A 21,701-nucleotide genomic window follows, 5' to 3' on the forward strand; every position below is an offset into this window, starting at 1 on the left:
CACAATATCTTAGAGCTTCTCCTCCTTCTTCGCCTTCTTGGGCAGCTTTTTATTCGTAGATCTTTTTTTTTTTTTTAATATATTTTATTGATTTTTTTACAGCGAGGAAGGGAGATGGATAGACTAGAGAGTTAGAAACATTGATGAGAGAGGAACATCAGCTGTCTCCTGCACACCCCCCACTGGGGATATGCCCGCAACCAAGGTACATGCCCTTGACTGGAATCGAACCCGGGACCCTTCGGTCCGCAGGCCGACGCTCTATCCACTGAGCCAAACCGGTCAGGGCTATTCGTAGATCTTTTAACGAAACAAAAAATAGCATGCACTGTTCTAGCTGTGTTATTGTTATGCTCATCTTACAGATGTGGAAACTCAGGTAAATAACTTGCCTTAGGTCACAATGCTGAGAACAGGCTGCCTGGCTCGAAAGCACGGTGCTCTGAAACACCACACTAATTTGCCATAAAGGTTGGTCTCCTGGGGGTTCTGGATCTGGGCCTCTTCTCCTGCACACTTCCTGAGGGTTTCCATTTCCACCTGCCTACCCAGCCAGCCCTTTCTCTTGGGCTCCATGCCCACTTAACCATTCAATGACTAGACACCTGCATCTGAATATCCCGTTGTCGCCTCAATATCACCTGGTCCAAATGCAATTCACCATCTCGCTCCTAAGTCTCTCCCTATAATATCCAACGCAAAACAGCCAGTGACATCTCCATTCCCCCAAGCATTCCAACCTGGAGCCTGGATTTCATCGTCAAGTCAAAGTCAAAATTAAAATCCCAATGAGGTACCATTTTACCTCCATTAAGATGGCTGAGAGAGAGAGAGAGAGAGAGAATATCAACAATTGGTAGTGATATAGAACCCTCATGTACTGCTGGGGTGAGTGGGCGGGGGGTGGGGGGTGGGAGGGAATGTAAAATGGTATAGCCACTTTTAAAAATAGTCTTGGTGGTTCCTCAAAAACTTAAACATAGCCCTGGCGAGTGTGGCTCAGTTGGTTGAGCACAGTGCCATGCACCAAAAGGTCACTGGTTTGATTCCCAGTCAGGGCACATGCCCGAGTTTGGGCTCAGTCCCCAGTACGGGCGTGCAGGAGGCAGCTGATCAATGTTTCTCTCTTATATGGATGTTTCTCTCTCTTGCTCTCTCCCCATCTCCCTTCCTTTCTCTTTAAAACCAATAAAAACGTATTACAAAAAAATGTTAAACATAGTTATGATTTAACCCACCAATTCCACTGCAAGGTTTACCCAAGAGAAATAAAAGCGTATGTCCACCTGTATACTAATAACTGGTTGGAAACAACCCACATGTTCATCAGCTGATGAATGGACAAATAAACTTTGGTATATCCATACAACAGAATATTAGTAATACAATGAAGGACTTCTACATGCAACGACATGGATGAACCTTGAAAATATTAAATTAAGTGAGAGAAGGTAGTATATTCAATGATATATGAAAGACCACATATTTTATGATTCCATTTATATAAAATAGAATAGGCAAATCTATAGTAGATTAATGGTTGTCTAGGGTTGGGGGAAATGGGAGGATTAAAGGTTGACAGTTACTGGGTATGGGGTTTCTTTTTTGAAGTGATTTAAGTGTTCTGAAATTAGTGATGATGGTGGCACAACTTTATTAATATACTGAAAGCTACTGAATGGTATACTTTAAGTGGGTGAGTTATATAGCATGTGAATTAATCTCAATAAAACTTTTACCAAATATTGGACACAGGATTTAAATAGATATTCCTTCAAAAAACATACACAAATGGCCAATAAATGCATGAAAAGATGCTCAACATCATAGCCATCAGAAAAATGCAATCAAAGCTAATGCTAAGCTTCTGTTTCATACCCACTAAGATGGTATAATGAAAAAGACAGACAGCAACAATGTTGACGAGAATGTGGAGAAATTTCAGCCCGTACCATTGCTAATGGGAATGTAAATGGTGTAACTGCTGTGGACAAGTTTGGCAGCTCCTTACCATTTGACTCGGCAATTCCATTCCTAGGGATATATGCTAGAAATGAAAACATATGTCCCCACAAAAATTATACACAAATGTTTATAATACCACTACTCATAATAGTCTAAAAGTGTGCATTAATTAATGAATAAACAAAATGTGGTGTATCTGTACAATGGAATATTATTCCCAACAAAAAGAAATGAAGTATTGATACATGTTACAACCTGGATGGATTTTAAAAACATTATGCTATGAGAAAAGCCAGTCACAAAAGGCCAAATAGTATATGTTCCATTTATATGAAATGTTCAGAAGAGGAAATTCATAGAGACAGTAGATTAGTGGTTGCTAGGGGCTGGGGCAGGGAGAAATGGAAAATGACTGCTAATGGATATGGAGTTTCTTTAGGGGTAATAAAAATTTTCTGAAGTTAGATAGTGGTGATGGTTGTATAACCTTATGACTATACTAAAAACCATTGAATATTACATTTTAAAGGGGTAAATCCTAGGCTATATAAATTATATCGCAATTTAAAAAAATACCTCAAATCTCATCATCCAAAAAGTATCACCATTAACATTATGGTAACATTCCAGATATCTTTCTATGCATGTATATGGCTAGAAAGGTGGATTGGATGGATGGATGAATAAATGGATGGATGCTAGATGGATGGATGGATGGATGGATGGATGGATATCTATACTGATTGAATACGCAATCAACACTCTTTAAAAGAAGGAGAAAATACAATAAATTCTATGTTTATTAAAAAGTACCTGTAGCCCTAACTGGTTTGGCTCAATGGATAGAGCCAAACATGGATGAGAACCTGCGGACTCAAGGGTCCCAGGTTCGATTCCGGTCAAGGGCATGTACCTTGGTTGAGGGCATATCCCCAGTAGGAGATGTGCAGGAGGCAGCTGATCGATGTTTCTCTCTCATCGATGTTTCTAACCCTCTATCCCTCTCCCTTCCTCTCTGTAAAAAATCAATAATATATATATATATTTTAAAAGTATCTGTATATCTTCCTTTTGTGCCCATGTTGCAGAATCACCTCCCAAAATTTGGGTTCATGTACCCAATGCCCTAGTAGGCCAAAACATGGGGACACTGGTACTTGGAGTCAGAGAAAGGTTTATTGGATCTGGCTGAGGCAAGAGGATGACAGAACGAGATCTCTCAAATCCGGCTCTCTCAAAAACACAAAAGTAGGGAGTTTTTATTTTTTTTTTAAGTTTTATTGCTTAAAATATTACAAAGGGTATTACATATGTGTCCTTTTTTTTTCCCCCGCCCTTGACAATCCCCCGTCCTCCCCTACCCCCCAGTGTCTTATGTCCATTGGTTATGCTTATATGCATGCATACAAGTCCTTTGGTTGATCTCTTATCCCACTCCCTCCTGCCCCCCAACCCTCCCCGGCCTTCCTGCTGCAGTTTGACAATCTGTTTGAGGCAGGTCTGCCTCTGTATCTATTATTGTTCCTAAGTTTATAATGGTCTTTATTATCCATGAATGAGTGAGGTCATGTGATATTTTTCCTTCATTGACTGGCTTATTTCACTTAGCATAATGCTCTCCAGTTCCATCCATGCCATTGCAAATGGTAAGAGTTCCTTCCAAAAGTAGGGAGTTTTTATGCAGCTAGGGAGTACGGGAGGAGGAGTTCCGGGAACTGAGAGAGAAGTCTGTTTCTTTAGTCATAGATAACATTTTTGTCACATCAGAGTCCTGGGAGGCAGCAGCTGGTCACAGAAACCTTGAAGACATTCTTTCTTTCTGCAAAACAAACGCATACATTCTCCACGTGACCCCGAAGTTATCTCCTCCTGCTTGACAAATAGACACCACATCAGCAACTTATGACTACATTCATGAGAACAAAAGGAGCTGGGCAGAAAGAGCGATTAACATGTGAACAAAGGCCTACTTAAGAACTAAATTATTTAATTCTATTCTACAGGAATACTAGGGGCATTAAAATCACGAGGGGCTGGGCTACGGCCACTCCTCACCCGTTGTCATTCTAGCCTGTGCTGCAGGACGGTGCCCTGCATAGATTGCTTGATTCGATCGGTTTCTAGCAGGGTTTAGCCAGTAAGTCACCGCAGGACACAGAGGCCTGAAGTGAGGTGGGTACACTTAATCCCTCAGGTTTCTCTTTGGGGGCTGACGCATTTCTCCACGTAGGTCCCAGCCTTCTTCATGCAGCTGCCCTCTCTGCGTGCTAGTGGCCTTTCCTTCCCCTTCTACCTTTGAGACCAAGTGGATACAGGTCTTAGCTGTCACTAGTTCTGCAATGCCGTAATCCCCTTGTTGGTTTCTTTAAACCCTGCCCCTGCTTTTGTAAATAGTACCCTCATTAAACTCTCTTCAAATTCATGAGGAACTCAAGAACTTACAATATTTAGCTTAATTATGTAGTTAATAGGTTTGATAATTAATGCGTGTAAAAAGCTATTGTTCCAGGAACTAAAATGTGTGACGGCCTATCCCCAGGACTCCAGGAAAACTGGAAGCAATTTGACCCTTGTGCCCAGGAGGACTGGACACGATCAAGATGGTATCCAAGCCATGTGCTCCAGGGAGAGACTTTCTGGCAGCCCAGGTCACTGTCAGCAGCTGAAGGGATGCTCAGAAAATCACCTGACTGCAGCTTTTATCTGACTAACTTTTCCCCTGAATTTCAAACCCTTTACCTACACTTTTCTTCTCCTTATAAAATAAAAAAAGGGCAGACTTGAACCTGGCTGGTGTGGCTCAGTGGTTGAGCTTCCACCCATGCATGAACCAGGAGGTCATGGTTCTATTGCAGGTCAGGGCACCTGCTTGGGTTGCAGGCTCAATTCCCAGTAGGAGGCAGCTGATCAATGATTCTCTCTCATCATTGATGTTTCTCTCAAAAAAAAAAAAGGCCGACTTGAGATGTAGGATGGGTACATAGCCTGCCATCTTCTCATATCGCTGGCCATCTGAATAAAGCACCCATTAAGATTCAATTCTCGTTTCTACCTATAGGTGCTGGTAGCATGAACACTGACTTTATCAGGTTTCAAAATTATCCCATTTTAATATCCCAGGAACTAGACTCCTACAAAGTTTTAAATATGTGTTAATCAGTGTTAGTATAAATCAGCAGTACATTTAATAGTTATAAAATTGTACTAGGATTAAAACTGATTTGATAGTATTATCAATCAGTTTTTAATTTAATACAAGAAAAAAGAAATCAAAGTGAAATTAAAGGAATTGTTGAACTTTAAATACTTCCTTACCACCAAAAGATATTGTTTCCCCAAAGCTACTTCATTCGTTAGAGGTCAAGAGCTATTGTTTAGATTGAAATATTACTTCTTAAAAATTCTTGATATTTTTTATTGATTTCAAAGAGAAAGAAAGGGAGAGAGAGAGAAACATCAATGATGAGAGAGAATTATTGATCGGCTGCCTCCTGCACTCCCCACACTCAGATCGAGCCTGCAACCTGGGCATGTGCCCCCACCGGGAATCGAAACATGACCCTCCTGGTTCATAGGTCAACGCTCAACCACAGAATCACTCCGAGACTCTCTAAAGATTTTAAAATACATGTTTCAGCCGAAACTGGTTTGGGTCAGTGGATAGAGCGTCGGCTTGTGGACTGAAGGGTCCCAGGTTCGATTCCGGTCAAGGGCATGTACCTGGGTTGCGGGCACATCTCCAGTGGGGGATGTGCAGGAGGCAGCTGATCGATGTTTCTCTCTCATCGATGTTTCTAACTCTCTATTTCTCTCCCTTCCTCTCTGTAAAAAATCAATAAAATATATTTTAAAAAAATAAAATAAAATACATGTTTCAATCTAAACAATAGCTCTTAACTCCCAGCTTTGAAAGATAAATATATTTGAAATTTCACATTTCCTCTAACCTCACTCTTTCATCTTCTGATTTTTGTTAGTTATATTATTATATTTGCTTTACTCAAACTTATCCCATTCATACTCTGTTCTGTAACCATCATTTCCATAATTGTTTGTTACTGGTCATACTATTTAAATGGATCAATGTTTACCCCAATTCTTTTATACAACTTTTCTATTACTGAGTTCTTTATATTGATTAATCTTTTAATTGACCTAATGACATTGTCAAACAGTTATTGCTATTTTTGTTGTTCTGAAAGTTATATCATGGATGTCATATTCCTTTAACATTTTCATGTTTGACAAAGTCTACCTTTGCCTTTTTTATATTTGAATAATATTTTATCTGAGCTGAATATTCTTAAGTAGCATTTTCATTTTCTCAGAATTTTATAAACAAAGCTCCACTATTTTTCTTGAATATTTATTTTGAGAAGTCGGAAGCTAACCACATTTTTTTTAACCCACCTTAAATATGACTTGCTTTATCTGTTTGAAATACTTAAAAAATTATTTTATTCTTGAAGTTTGAGTAATTTTTGTGTCAGGTGCTTTTTCTCAAAATTTCAAGGAACACTATGTCCTTTCAATCTGCAAATTCACTTTACATTTTTTATTTATTGACTTGAGGGAGAGGAAGAGAGAGAGAGAGATTTGTTGTTCCATTTATTTATGTGTTCACTGGTTGCTTCTTGCATCTACCCTTGGTGTATTGGGACGATGCTCTAACCAACTAAACTACCCGGCCAGAACCCAGATTCACCTCTTCCTTCATTTTAGGAAAATTCTCTTTGAATAAGTCTCTGGCATTCTACTCAGCGGGTTTTTATTCAGGAATAGCTGCTATCCTTGTCCTAAGTTACTTTATATGACTCTCATATTTATTAGTATCTCTCTAATTTCTTGAAGCTTTGTCATTTTCATCTGCATCTTTTGTGATTATCTCAAACTAGAAATAGGTCCACATATGTCTGCCTCACTAATTTTTGGCAAAGATGCAAAAGTAAGTCAATGGTCAAATGATAGCCTTTTCCACAAATGGCGCTTGGATATTCCCAGGCCCCCTCCCTCCAAAACATGAACGTCAACCTAAACCTCACACCTTATATAGAAATCAATTCAAAATGAGTTCTACGGACTTAAGTAGAAGTTATAAAACTACAACTTTTAGAAAACACAGGATAAAATCTGTGACTGTGGGGCTGGAAAAAGAGTCTTTTAGATTTGACCCCAAAAGCATAATCCATAAAAGAAAAAATGATAAACTGGACTTCATAAAATTTGTTTAAAAACTTGTTCTGTGAAAGACACTGTTAGAGAATGAAAAGACAAACTACAAGAGGGTGGAGGGAGGTCAAAGTGGGTAAAGGGGGTAAAATATATAATGAAGGAAGGGGACTAGACTTTGGGTGGAGAGCTCACAATGCAACATATAAATGATGTGTTATAGAACTGTACACTTGAAACATGTAATTTTATTAATGAATGTCACCCCAATAAATTTATTTTTTATTAATTTCAGAGAGAGAGAGAGAAAGAGAGAGAGAGAGAGGTTGATGAGAGAGAGAAACATAGATTGGTTGCCTCCCACATGCACTCCAACCAGGGATCAAACCCACAACCCAGGCATGTGCCCTGACTAGAAATGGAACCTGCAAACTTCCAGTGCACGGGATGTCACTCAAACCGACAGAGCCACAGCAGACAGGGATAAATTTAATTTTTTTAAAAAGACGAGCTACAGACTTGGAGAAAATACTTGTAAGGCACATATAACAAATGACTTCTGTCTAGAATATATTTTTAAAAAAACCTCTCAAAACAGTTAAAAACAAGCAATCAAATTACAAAATGGGCAAAAGACATGGACAGGAATTTCACTGAAGAAATAAGCACATGAAAAGATGCCCAACACCATTAGAGAAATGCAAATTAAAATCCTAGGGTATCACCACATGCGACAGAATGGCTCAAGGAAAAAATACCAATAGCACCATATGTCGGTGAGGATGCAGAGAGACAAGATCTCTCATACGTTGCTAGTGGGGATGTAAAATTCCAGAGTGGTACAGTCACTGTGGAAAATTGTTCGACAGGTTCTGAAAAAAATCAAATATGTGCTTAATATACAACCCAGCAATTATACCCTTGGGCATCTATCCCAGAGAGATGAAAACACCTATATGAATAGTAATAGCAGCTTTATTCATGATAGCTCAAAACTGGAAACAACTCAAATGTCCTTAAAAAGATAGCCTGGCTGTTGTGGCTCAGTGGTTGAGTGCTCACCCATGAACCAGAAGATCATCATTGGATTCCAGGTTAGGGCACATGCCTGGTTGCAGGCTTGATCCTCAATAGCGGACGGGCAGGAGACAGCCGATGGATGATTCTCATCATTGATGTTCTCTCTCTCCCTCTCCCTTCCTTTCTCTGAAATCAATAAAAATATTTTTTTAAAAAGGTAAGTGGTTAAACAGTGGTACACCCATACTATGGAATATTACTCAGCACCAAAAAGGAATTAACTCTCAATAAATGCAACATGGATGGGCCTCAAGAGAATTATGCCAATCTTGAAAGATTGTATACTATAATTCCATTTATATAAAATTCTTTTTTTAAAAAAATATATTTTATTGATTTTTTACAGAGAGGAAGGGAGAGGGATAGAGAGTTAGAAACATCAATGAGAGAGAAACGTTGATCAGCTGCCTCCTGCACATCTCCCACTGGGGATATGCCCGCAACCCAGGTACATGCCCTTGACTGGAATCGAACCTGGGACCTTTCAGTCCGCAGGCCGATGCTCTATCCACTGAGCCAAACCGGCTTCGGCCATTTATATAAAATTCTTGAAATGACAAAATTACAGAGATGGAAAAGAAATTAGTGACTGTCAAGTAATGACATGGGCAGGGGAGGAGGAGAGGGACAAGACAGAGGTGGGTATGGCTATAAAAGGGTTGCATGAGAGACCCTTGGGGCGATGGAATTATTCTCTACCTTGAATATGGTAATGGTCACATGTGATAAAATTTCATAGAATTAAACACACACAAATGAACGCATGTAAAACTGATGAGCTATGAAGGTCAGTGGATTATGTCAATTTCCTAGTTGTGCAAGATGTACCATTGGGGCAAAATAGATGGAGAGTGTATGAGACCTTTCTGTATCATATCTAACAAATGCATGTGAATCTAAAGTTATTTCTAAATAAAAAGTTGAATTAAAAGAAAAAGTGTGGAAGGAGTACACTTTCTATCTATTGATCATTGTGTCTCACAGTCTCACAATCATGCATTCAAACTCGCGCACGTACACACACACACACACACACACACACACACACACACACGTCACAGTGGCTCTTATACAAATTGAAATAGGGAAATTCAGAATTGTTTATCTGGCCATAACTAATAAGGTCATAAAGGGGAACTGCAAATGAATTGGAGCAAAAACTCTCTGCATGTTTCATATAGCTTTCCTGATTCAACTTTTCCTACAATGGGCCCCTGATGAGGAGGGAGCCATTTATGCATAATGTGACAGTGTCAGTAGCTCCCCATGTCTGGCTGTGATGCTGGCAGCCTTGACTCTAGTCTGGACTCACTGAAGGGCTTCAGCTTTATTTCTTTTTGTCTCTTGCCTCTTAATGGAGGTTATGCTGAATAGGAAGTAGGCCCTGAACTGAATGTATAATCACCATGGGAATTATAATTATAATCACCATGGGAACTAGACCACAGAAATGCCTTCTTTTAACCATGCCCTCCTGGCCACACATTTCCCTTCCACAGAGACAAGCAATAACTCCTTCTCATGACTCCTCTGAGGGGGGGACCAGTATATACCAGCAAACATATATGTATACACAGATCTTATTCTTTCTTCCTTTTGTTCTCCCTCCCTTCCTTTCTTTTATACAAATGTTAGCATGTTGTACAACATTCAGCCTCTGCTTCTTAAAAATAGTCTCAGCGAGCACACTACAGTATGACATAAAGATCTTCATTTTAAATATGCAATGACATAGCATTCCACTGAATTGATGTCTCGTTATTTATTTAACCAATTCCCAATTGATGGATAATTAGTTTACTTTGGATTTCCTGCTATTACAATGCTGCAGTGGATGGCTGCACACACACACATTGGTTAGTACAAGCTGTGTTACTTTGAAACGATCTCCTTACTAGTCTGTCCTGGCTTAGCTACAGGCTCCTCCGAGACAAGAAATGATGTATTATGCATCTCTGAATTTACCTGCTTTTAGCCGGGCCTTGTGTGTGGTAGGGTGCAGTCAAACTTGGTTGGACTGAAGGAGTAAGCTGATCTCCACGTGCTCTGCCACCTGCACAGGTCTGAGAACCACCAGGTAGGTCTGCGGACCTTTAAGCGTCTGTTTGGTTATTCTGTTTGCCCTCTCCCACCCCAACTAGTCTGTCCCTCTACCTGACCTGAGTACTCAGGAGGGAGCTAAGCCTTACTGAGAGAGCACCTGGGCACCCCACCTCTGGCTTCTCTCGGGGTTTAGTCAATGGAAAGCACTGCCAGGGGGTGGACAGTGGGGGAAGAGGGAGACGGAGGTCCTTCTTTCCTGCATCCCGTTAGGTTCCAGCAGTGCTTGTGTCTTCCTCTGGGTCGGACGGTAACTCCCTCCATAGCTCCAGCTGTCCCAGGGCACAACACTGTCTTCTGCCCTTGCCTTTCAGACCTCGGGTAGTAACAGCCCCACTGACAGTCCTGGGTGCTCCCTCAAACTTTGTGGGTCCGTTAACCCTGTCCACATCCCGTAAACCATCTTGCCAATAAACTATCTGCTGTTAGACATTTTGCATAGAACTCTGTTTTCTGAACCTGAGATTCTACCATTCTAAGCCTTGATAGTGAGTTTCCCAGCCGCTTTTTTAAATATAAAGAAATATATAACAAAAGCTGGCTACACAAGCAATCAAACCATACCTGCTCCCCAAGGCTTTGTAACAATAGTCATAAAAAAGTATTGAAAAGACGAAGCACCTAAAACGCCCCCTTGTTCTGCTGTGACTACTTTGCCAGCATCAGCGTTGGCGATTCAGCCTGAAATGTTTAAGAAAAATACACCCAGGTTGAGTGTTTCGGTACTTTCACCTAGAAGCTCTTTCTTTTCATTGAAGCAGCAGATAGGAACTAAAAAAAAAAAAAAAAAAAAAAAAATAGAGCAAGCAAATAAGACGAGAAAGATTTTATGGGAATTAAGCACTATTCCACTTTATACATTCCTTATCATGTATATAGTGTTTTCCACTGAGCCAAACCGGTTAGGGCTAAAGTGTTTTCAATGTGAGCATTTATTGAATAAGCTGCTCATTAGTGGGCTGTGAAATACTCTTTTATATCTACAGCTTGTCCTCCAACCAATTAAGGTGAAAATAGTCCCCCGCCCGCCCAGCCCCCCTGGATTAACCGCTGAGCAATAACCTGAAGAGTCTTCAGGGCATGGCGATTGAGTCTTTGTGCTTTTGAGTTGTAAGGGGCTCTGCTTTAAAGAAAACACAATGGCTGCAGATTGCAGTGTTGCTCATTAGCAAAGTTCATGCTTTCGAAATTGGTGATTAGGATTTTCCTTTGGGAGAATCAGGCTGCAATGCCTACATACACAGTTTTTGCTTCTAGACATTAGCTACCAAGAATTTTAAAAGACACACAAAAAGTAGGCCTGTCACTTTGTTTCAAGTCAGGCTGCTTCTAAGATAGCAGGAACCTTCTCAGGCATAAAAAGATAGTTTGAATGATTCATGGAGAAGAAATCCTTTCCCTAGCTTGAAAATAATGGGATGAGGGGAATGACAAACAAAATGATTCATTTGTTTGCAACAAATAAATGGAAATCCCTTTGGGGAAATATATACTATATAGAAGCACACGTGTATATGCACACAGAAAAACATACACAAGGAATGCAGATGCTTTCTCATCTACAACTCTATGTAGAGACTTTCCTTTAAAACCAGTATTTATATCAGACTAAATTTAATAATATGCTTATGTTATTTGCTTTTAGACAATTACTTGTACTTATCTTACATCAAATCTTATATATGCATGTTTTTCTTAAAAATATTTTCATTTAGCCTGGCCAGTGTGGTTCAGTGGTTGAGTGTCAACCTATGAACCAGTAGGTCATGGTTCGATTCCCAGGCAGGGCACATGCCTGGGTTGTGGGCTCCATCCGCAGTGTGGGGTGTGTGGGAAGCAGCAGGTCAATGATTCTTTCTCATCATTGATGATTCTATCTCTCTATTCCTCTCTGAAATCAATAAAATATATTTAAAAAAATATTTTCATTTAGAATAGCATTGATGTACCAATAATAGACAATACCATTCATTTTAATCAGGTGGGGACATTGCATTCATGCATTATACTAATGTTCTCTTTTCTAGTTGACTGATATTATCTTAAAATATGCCAATGTTATGGTTTTAAAATTCATAATGGTCATCTTTTACATTTGTGTTTTCGATCCCATAACACCTAGTATGTTGAGATTTATTGGGTGCCTGTGACCAAATTACTTACTGCCAATAAGTGCAAGTAATATGGTTGTGTTTCTATGGAGAACTAGGCCCATTTATTATTATTATAGACTAGAGGCCCGATGCACAGAATTTGTGCACAAGGGGAGGGGTGCCCCTCAGCCCAGCCTGCACCCTCTCCAATCTGGGACCCTTCGGGGCAGTTGGACATCCCTTTCACAATCAGGGACTGCTGGCTCCCAACCACTTCCTCGCCTCCTTGCCCGAGGGGTCCCAGATTGGAGAGGGTGCAGGCTGGGCTGAGGGACACCCCCCACCCCCAGGGGCACAAATTTTGTGCACCAGGCCCCTAGTCAGTTAATATGATCACTGCTATCTGTAGATGAAAGGGGCCATATGCTAATCGCCACGTAGGGAAGGCCTGCATGGCAATTGTGCAAGCTCAAAGACCTAAAATAACCACAAAAGATTGTCTGAAAATTAAATATTTAACTACAAACAGGTTATGGTCGGTAGTCATGTCCTACCTATGCTGTTATTTTCCCTGACAAAGATCAACTTAGATCTTTACTGAGCCCATTTGTCTTTTTGTCTCTAAGATAACATATCTGTGAAATGTCTGGGTAACTTGTAACTTCCCTCCCCCCTCCCCCAGCCCCTCAGGGCACAACAAATGGCACCAGGACATTCCCTCATTGTTATTGTTAGCAAATTAATTGTCAACTGTTAATTATGTTAAACTATCCTGTATCCATCTACAGAAAAGAAGCTATGTCCATCATTTCACTTTTTACCCTGTCCCAGAGGTTTCCCCGCTTTGCCCACCTCCTTGATCTATCACCAATGGATTTCATGTAACCCACCTACGTATTTTCCTTTGGATGGTAAATTTATAAAAACAAGGTATGAACTCCTCATTCTCTGGAGCATTATCTCAATCCGTTGAGGTTCTGCTTCCTGGCATATGTCGACAGCTTGGCCCAAATAAACTCACAAAATTCTTTACAGGTCTGAATGTTTTTATGTTAACAATACTTGGCTCAGTCGTGGCAGGATTCCAAAGAAGCTCACCCAGGACTACCTTGTGGACTTGGACTCGGTGCTAGGATCCAGCAAGGGGCCCATTGAGCCCCGCCAGCTCCCCGCTGTATCAGGTGAACTTGGGTGACTTGTCTCTTGGGTCCAGGACCGTCCCTTGCTTTGGTAGAGGGTCTGACTTTATTTGAGCTGTATTTTAAAATCCTCGAGGTGGAACTAAGATTAAGGGTTAACAGAACCCAGGCTAAGGCAAGACTGGAGGGGAAAAAAAACAAAAAACAAAATGGGTGGCTGGTTTTGATTTCAGCTCTTCAATTGGAATTACTTTTTGAGAGTATGAGCAAAAAACCTTCGCCATAGAAATGAGAGCTGAACTCATTTAGCTCCGAAGATAAAGGGGCACATCCTCCCTCCTGGGGGATTCTCGGGTGTTCTTAGGTGACCAAGAGCCTTTGTGGAGGTGTCAGAGGTTATACCTCAGGACGTGCAGGCTGCCCTGTAGGGAAATTCCAACTCAACTGTAATTAACTGACTGGCTCGTCAGAGGGAGCACCCATAAGGCCTGATAAGCCAGCGCCCCCAGCCCTTCTGGCTGTTTTAGACAGCCAGGAGAGAAACTGAGACATGTAAGAGGGTTGAATTGCGACATCATGGAGCTCAACCCATAAGCAGTACATTTTGCAACCCACTACATAACACCCCTAGAAAATTTGCTCAGACTCTGCAGATATTTAATAATAATAATAAATTTTAAAAGATGGGAAATTGCACTCTGAGGTTGCTAAACCCCAAGAATCTCAGCCCCCTGTTAACACTCCAGCAGGGTACATGTACAATTCATACGGAATTTCAACTTGCAACTATCTACAAAAATGGGAAAATTTAACTAAAAATATTATCAGCTTGAAATGGCCAAAGTGAGGAACTTTTGACACCTCCAAATTGATTTTTCTGTTCGCTCAATTAGAAAAAGTCGGCTCTAAATTAAATGAATGGGAAGCTTATCTTGATTGGAAATTAGAGGCTTCTAGAAGAGGATCAGATAAAATATCTCCCCTATAGAAAGTTAATAAGAAAATTTTAGAGACTGTCTCTAAAAGGCTTCTGAAGCAAGTCAGTGCCAAGACCCCATGCCTCCCCCTCCACTGCTCCTCCACTACACCCTTTGCTCTCTGAGCTTCCTTGCTCACACTTGCCCTCCACCTCTCTTCTTCCGTCTTCTGTATCTCCTCTACTACCATTCCCTGCTGACCTAGGGGGAAATAAGAATACAAATTCAGAGAAGGATAATTCAAGAATTCTAGCAGCTCCTTTCCGGGAAAAGCCTGTCTCAGGTAGAGGGGATTCAGTATATGTTCCTTGGACTAGAACAGAATTAAGAAACCTAACTAAAGATTTTCCTGCCCCTCTCCACGACCCTGATGGGTTTGCAAAGGAATGCGATTTAACTGTTAGAACATATGATCCTGGCTATTCTGACCTGTTCCAATTAATACACCTAACTGGTTTCTGGGAGCAAGGCAACAGAATGACTGAATAAGGTTCACTGGCAGACTCCTGTAGATGATTTTTTAAAACAGAAAGAGACAAAGAAAAATGCAGGGAATTGGCCCGCCGGCTTTCTCAAGCCATACCTGAAGTTTTTCCTCAGAGAATGGACTGGACCAAGATCCAGCAATGTAAAATAAAACCCGATGAACGAGTGCTTGATTTCTCTGAATGTTTTTGTTTTTTTAAAAAATAATTTTATTGATTTTTTACAGAAAGGAAGGGAGAGGGATAGAGGGTTAGAAACATCGATGAGAGAGAAGCATCCATCAGCTGCCCGAAATCGAACCTGGGACCCTTCAGTCCCCAGGCGACGCTCTATCCAGTGAGCCACACCAGCTAGGGCTCTCTGAACGTTTTGAAAGACTTTCAAACAATATTCAGGTCTGTCGCCAGATATTTTCAAGGATCATCAAAATGATCCCTTACTAAATTCGGTGTTTTTGGAAGGACTAGATGAAGAACTTATAACTTCGATCAAACAACATAAATTAAACTGGCAGACTGCCCATGCTGATGAACTGGCTATTCTGGCTGATCAGCTATCTAACACTATCCAAAAGAGAGGAAAGATAAAGTCACCCAAATTAAGAACTTACAGCTTCAACAAGTAAGCAACCAAGCCAGTTCTACTCGCAAGTCTCTTAGACAAGGAAAGAAAAAAGTCTGTTTTTACTTCAAAAAGCCAGGCCACCATAAGAAAGATCGTAGAAAACTGAAATGGAATCTACAAAGAGAAAACAGACAGAAGCAAGCATAGGGCTGCTCCGAGGACTAGGAGAGGGTGCTTCCCCTTCTCCTTACTAATACTTTAGGAGAAACTGAAATTATCATAAAAGGAAAAGTTACTAAAGCCCTTGTGGGGCCACTTTATCTGTTCTTAACCCTACCCATTTAGGTTTCCCTCTCCCTCGTAGTAAAGCTTCGGTACAAATGGTAGGGGTATCGAACCAACCAATGACTGTTTTTAAGTCAGAACCTGTCCCCTTTCAACTAGGGATGTTATGGGGCAACATATATTCTTACTGGTCAAATTGGCCCCAATTCACCTGATAGGAAGAGATTTTCTTGAAACCCATAATGCTCATAGATCCTTTTCCCTAAAAGGTGAAATGTATTTAGAACTAAATGAATCAAATACTGAACCAATTGGGAAAATAATGATTTAAAAGAAAATTTCACCAGAGAAAAATAATCTTGAAACCGAATGTTTGTTGCAGGAAATCCCAATGCAACTTTGGGCCCTTTCCAGTACAGATATAGGCAAGACTGAGTCAGCCACTCCTATTAAAATAACTATTGATAATACTTTGCCTTTACCTAATATTTGCCAATATCCTCTTAAGACCTGATGCACTACCTGGAATTAAGCCCATTATACAAGATTACTTAAAAAGAAGACTTATAATTCCATGTACAAGTCCCTGTAATTCTCCCATCTTTCCAGTAAAGAAACCAAATGGGAAAGGATGGAAATTTGTACAAAATCTCAGAGCTATAAATAGAATAGTTATTCCTAGACATCCTGTGGTTCCAAATCCACATACTTTATTATCAACTATTCCTGTGGACTGCCAATATTTTTCAGTAATAGATTTATGTAGTGCTTTTTTTCAGCATTCCAGTAGAAAAGGACAGTCGATATCTCTTTGCTTTCACTTGGGAAGATTGGCAATTTACTTGGACTGTGATGCCACAAGGATATACAGAAAGCCCCATCTATTTCTCCCAGATATTAAAAGCTGAACTAAACGATGTTAAATTTCCTAGAGATTCCACTCTAATCCAGTATGTGGATGATTTACTTGTATGCTCTACCATGGTCGGCAAACTGTGGCTAGCGAGCCACATGCGGCTCTTTGGTCCCTTGAGTGTGGCTCTTCCTAAGCCTTAGGAGTACCCTAATTAAGTTAATAACAATGTACCTACCTATATAGTTTAAGTTTAAAAAATTTGGCTCTCAAAAGAAATTCCAATCGTTGTACTGTTGATATTTGGCTCTGTTGACTAATGAGTTTGCCAACCACTGCTCTAGGACATTACTAGACTCTCAAAAGGACACAATTTACCTACTGCAACCGCTAGCCATAAAGCAGTGGTTCTCAACCCTTCTAATGCCGCGACCCTTTAATACAGTTCCTCATGTTGTGGTGACCTCCAATTTCATTGTTACAAATTGAACATAATTAAAGCATAGTGATTAATCACAAAAACAATATGTAATTAGATATGTGTTTTCTGATGGTCTTAGGCGACCCCTGTGAAAGGGTCCTTTGACCCCCAAAGGGTTCCCGACCCACAGGTTGAGAACCGCTGCCATAAAGGGACATAAGGTCTCAAAGGATAAGCTTCGGTTTTGCTTACCTCAAGTAAAATACCTTGGCCATCTCATATCAAAGATGGGCTACTGATGAACCCCGAAAGACTTAGAGCAGCGGTTCTCAACCTGTGGGTCGGGACCCCTTTGGGGGTCGAACGACCCTTTCACAGGGGTCGCCTAAGACCATCAGAAAACAAATATATAATTACATATTGTTTTGTGATTAATCGCTATGCTTTAATTATGTTCAATTTGTAACAATGAAATTGGGGTCACAACATGAGGAACTGTATTAAAGGGTCGTGGCATTAGGAAGGTTGAGAACCACTGACTTAGAGGAATCCTATCTTTCCCTCTTCCAAAAACAAAAAAAAGCAGCTTAGAGAATTTCTGGGCTTGACTGGATATTGTAGAAATTGGATTCCAAGCTTTTCATTGATAGCCCAACCTTTCTATGCCCTATGAAAGTTGTATACACCTGGTCCAATTCAGTGGAATCCTGAAGGGGGAACAAGCTGTAGAGACTCTAAAGGAAGTACTGTCTAAAGCTCCTGCTCTGCGGCATCGGAACTATAAACTTCCCTTCTCCCTTTTCACATATGAAAGTAAGGGCAATGCTTTAGGAGTTCTAACTCAGAAGTACGGAGACCACCATAGACCTATAGGGTATTACAGTCAGCAATTAGGCTCAGTGGCAAAGGGCTCCCTCCCTGCATGAGGGCCATCTCTGCTACAGTCTTGTTATGTAAACAGACAGAAGAAATAGTCATGGGCTCCCCTTTAACTATGTTCTTCATTCTGTTGAATCCTTACTGAACTCTCATCACACTCAACACTTCTCTGTCAGTTGACTGGCTTCTTATGAAGTACTCCTGCTCTCTGCACCTAATATTACTTTGTTACCTTCTTTACAGGATGGAGAAACCCACAATTGTGTTTTACTTACTGACCACCTTCTTGCTCCTAAGAATGATTTGCAGGAAACTCCTTTAATAATGCTGACTTAATGTGGTTCACAGATGGATCTTATCTAAAGGATGAACAAGGACATTTCCAAGCGGGATATGCAGTAACTTCCATGGTGAATATAATTGAAAGTTCTTATCTGCCTGGGATCAAATCTGCCCAGCAAGCTGAACTAATTGCTTTGACTTGAGCTTGTCAATTGGCCAAAAGTCAAGTAGCCAATATCTACACTGACAGTTGTTACGCATTTGGTGTAGCTCATGACTTTGGAATGTTATGGAAGCAACGAGGCTTCTTAACTTCCTCTGGGCAGACTATAAAAAATGAAAAACTGGTTGTAGAATTTTTATTTTTATTTTTATTTTATTTTATTTTATTTTTATATATTTTTTATTGATTTTCCACAGAGAGGAAGGGAGAGAGATAGAGAGTTAGAAACATCGATGAGAGAGAAACATCGATCAGCTGCCTCCTGCACATCTCCCACTGGGGATGTGCCCGCAACCCAGGTACATGCCCTTGACCGGAACCGAACCCGGGACCCTTCAGTCCGCAAGCCGACGCTCTATCCACTGAGCCAAACCGGTTTCGGCTGGTTGTAGAATTTTTAAATGCCATACAGCAACCAAAACAATTGGCAATTATAAAAATCCCAGGGCATTCTAAAGCCACCACCATGAAAGCAAAAGGAAATCATTTTGCTGATGCTGCAGCTAAGCAGGCAGCATTGAACAGTCAAGTTATCCAGACCCAATAATGTCCTTTACTTCCTATTAAATCAATAAAAATTATCTTTTACAGTTTCAACACACAGCCATGGAAGATGAAAAGAGAATATGGCAACAAAACGGGGGAACTTTTGACCCAGACAGAAAAATATGGCTTGGACCCAATCAAAAACCTATTTTACCTGTAGGGGCCCAACTCCCTATACTTCAACATATACACAAGCTAACACATTGGGGTCCTTAAAAAATGATTTCATGGAATAAACAATATTACTGGAAACCTTCTCCTACAGTAGCTCATAAAGTGTACAGTAAATGCTCTATCTGTCCAAAATATAACCCAGGAAAACCACTCTACGGATCCCAAGGACATTTCCCACTTCCTTTGGGCCCATTTGAAATATGGCAATTGGATTTTATCCAAATGCTATCATTTCAGGGTTACAAATATATATTAGTTACGACTTGTATGTTTTCTCACTGGCTTAAGGCATTCCCTTGCAGGAAAACAACAGCCTTAACAGCTGGTAAATTGTTACTAGAAAAAATAATTCCTAATTGTGGAATTCCCTCTAAGTTACATAATCACCAAGGGTCTCATTTCACTGGGCAAATAATAAAATCCATGTGTAACATTGCCTATACTATAACATTTCCATTGTGCCTATCACCTCCAGGTTCTGGACTGGTGGAACGTACCAATGGTATAATAAAAATTCAACTAGCCAAAATTTCAGAAGCCTTTAATCTCCCCTGGACAAAAGCTCTCCCTATAGTACCCCTCAACCTGAGATCTACTCCTTTTGGTAAACATAAACTTTCTCCTTATGAAGTAGTCACTGGCCGCCCTATGTATCTGGATGAAGAGGCATATGCACCAACTTTGCTAAAAGGAGACATTTTACATTATTGTCAAGGGTTTATTAACCAACTTTAAAAAATTAATAAATTAGTAACAAATTCATTTCACAATGCGCTCCAGGAAGACGAAAATTTCGAAGATCATGGCTTACAACCAGAAAATGTAATGTATTGGAAAAGACACCAAATAAAAGACTTTCTCCAACCTCGTTGGAGGGGACCTTACCAGGTATTACAAACTAACCCATGTGCAGCTAAATTTAAAGAAGTTAGCTCATGGATTCACATTTCTCATTTAAAAAAGACACCTGATGTGAATGGATGTCTACTCCCATCTCTGACACCCATCTCTGCAGCGAAGATCAAAGACTTTTGAAGGACAAGAAACAGCTAAGACTTTTCAAGGACAAGAAGTCACTGACTAGGAAGACAAACAACTATCCCAAGATGACGTCAACAGGCCTGTATGCTCACAAACGGATATTGCTTGAACCTTGTTTTTATATCATCTGATTGTTATTGATTGAATGTACATAAAATGATTTTCATATTATTATTATCCTCCTTATGGTTTCCTAGTAGAAACAATATCTGCCTCCCCAGACCCCCTCCCTTATTAGATATAAAAAATTTAACTTGAATACCTGCTAATCTTTCCCACCTACTACACAAGGATGTTCTGATTATCAGGTATGATAATGAAATTAATGCTTTGTTGGCCACACATTGGTCCTCTCCTATTATCAATATAAGCTTTGGTACATTTTTTTTCTGGCTATATCTACTATAAAGTACCCACCTTAGGCAAATACCTCCAAGAACACCTCCCTGATAAGTCCACTAGTAGAATTGTATATGAATCTAATCTGAATGAATACTGTATAGATATAAAAATAAATGATGAAAAACTAAGAAAAACACCTGTATATAATGGCAAAAGGCTTGCAGCAGCCTGTCCTATCTGTCATAGTATATCTTGTCCTCGGACTCACCAGCCATGCTCTTGTGGCTGGATGTTTGTAACAGAAAACAAAAAAAATAAATGATTCCCCATTTCAGAAATTATTGGAATCACTTGGTGGTTAAATATATCTGTAACTACTCCACCATCTTTGTGTCCTGGACGCCTGTGGGAAGCCCTATGGAATACCCAAACTCTAGCTCATTTGGGGGTCATCTCCACCCATTTAACTATGGCATAAGAAACTCAACATTTTTGAGTCCACTCAATACACTCTAACTGCTCCCAAGCCATAACTACCCAATAGCAACAACATTCCTGGTGAATCCAACAACATTGGCCCCCTAAAAGAAGCAAAAGGGGAATACTTGGAGAAGTAGAGGCTGGCCTTGGTATCCTGGGACAAGCTGTACTTGCAGCTAATGAAGAATGTCATTCATTAGAAAAAGAGTCTTTATCTCAAATAGGTCATGTAAAGGGAATGCTGTTTCAGGAAGAAGGAAAAGGGTGGGAAGCAGCATGGAAAGACAATAAAAGCCTTAATTCCATGGATAAAACAGACTCAACAGACTATAAAAACTCATGCACAAACCCAACAATGGGAACATGCCTGTACCCTAACTCAACAGGGCCTATTATCTATGCTAATGCAAATGGAATCTAAAATGGCTATGAAACAATGGCCAACTATAATGACTGCGGAAGTCCAGGCCAGACACTTATGGGACTCATATGGTTCCCCAGGAATTTGAAAAATTTTCAATGGAAAATGCAATCTACAACATTGTGTCTTAAAAGCCCAGGTGCCTTGGTTAAATCCTAAGCTTAAATTCCCAGTAGTTCAA

This window comes from Myotis myotis, unplaced genomic scaffold, assembly GCF_014108235.1.
Source record: "Myotis myotis isolate mMyoMyo1 unplaced genomic scaffold, mMyoMyo1.p scaffold_m19_p_11, whole genome shotgun sequence".
Lineage (NCBI taxonomy): Eukaryota > Metazoa > Chordata > Mammalia > Chiroptera > Vespertilionidae > Myotis > Myotis myotis.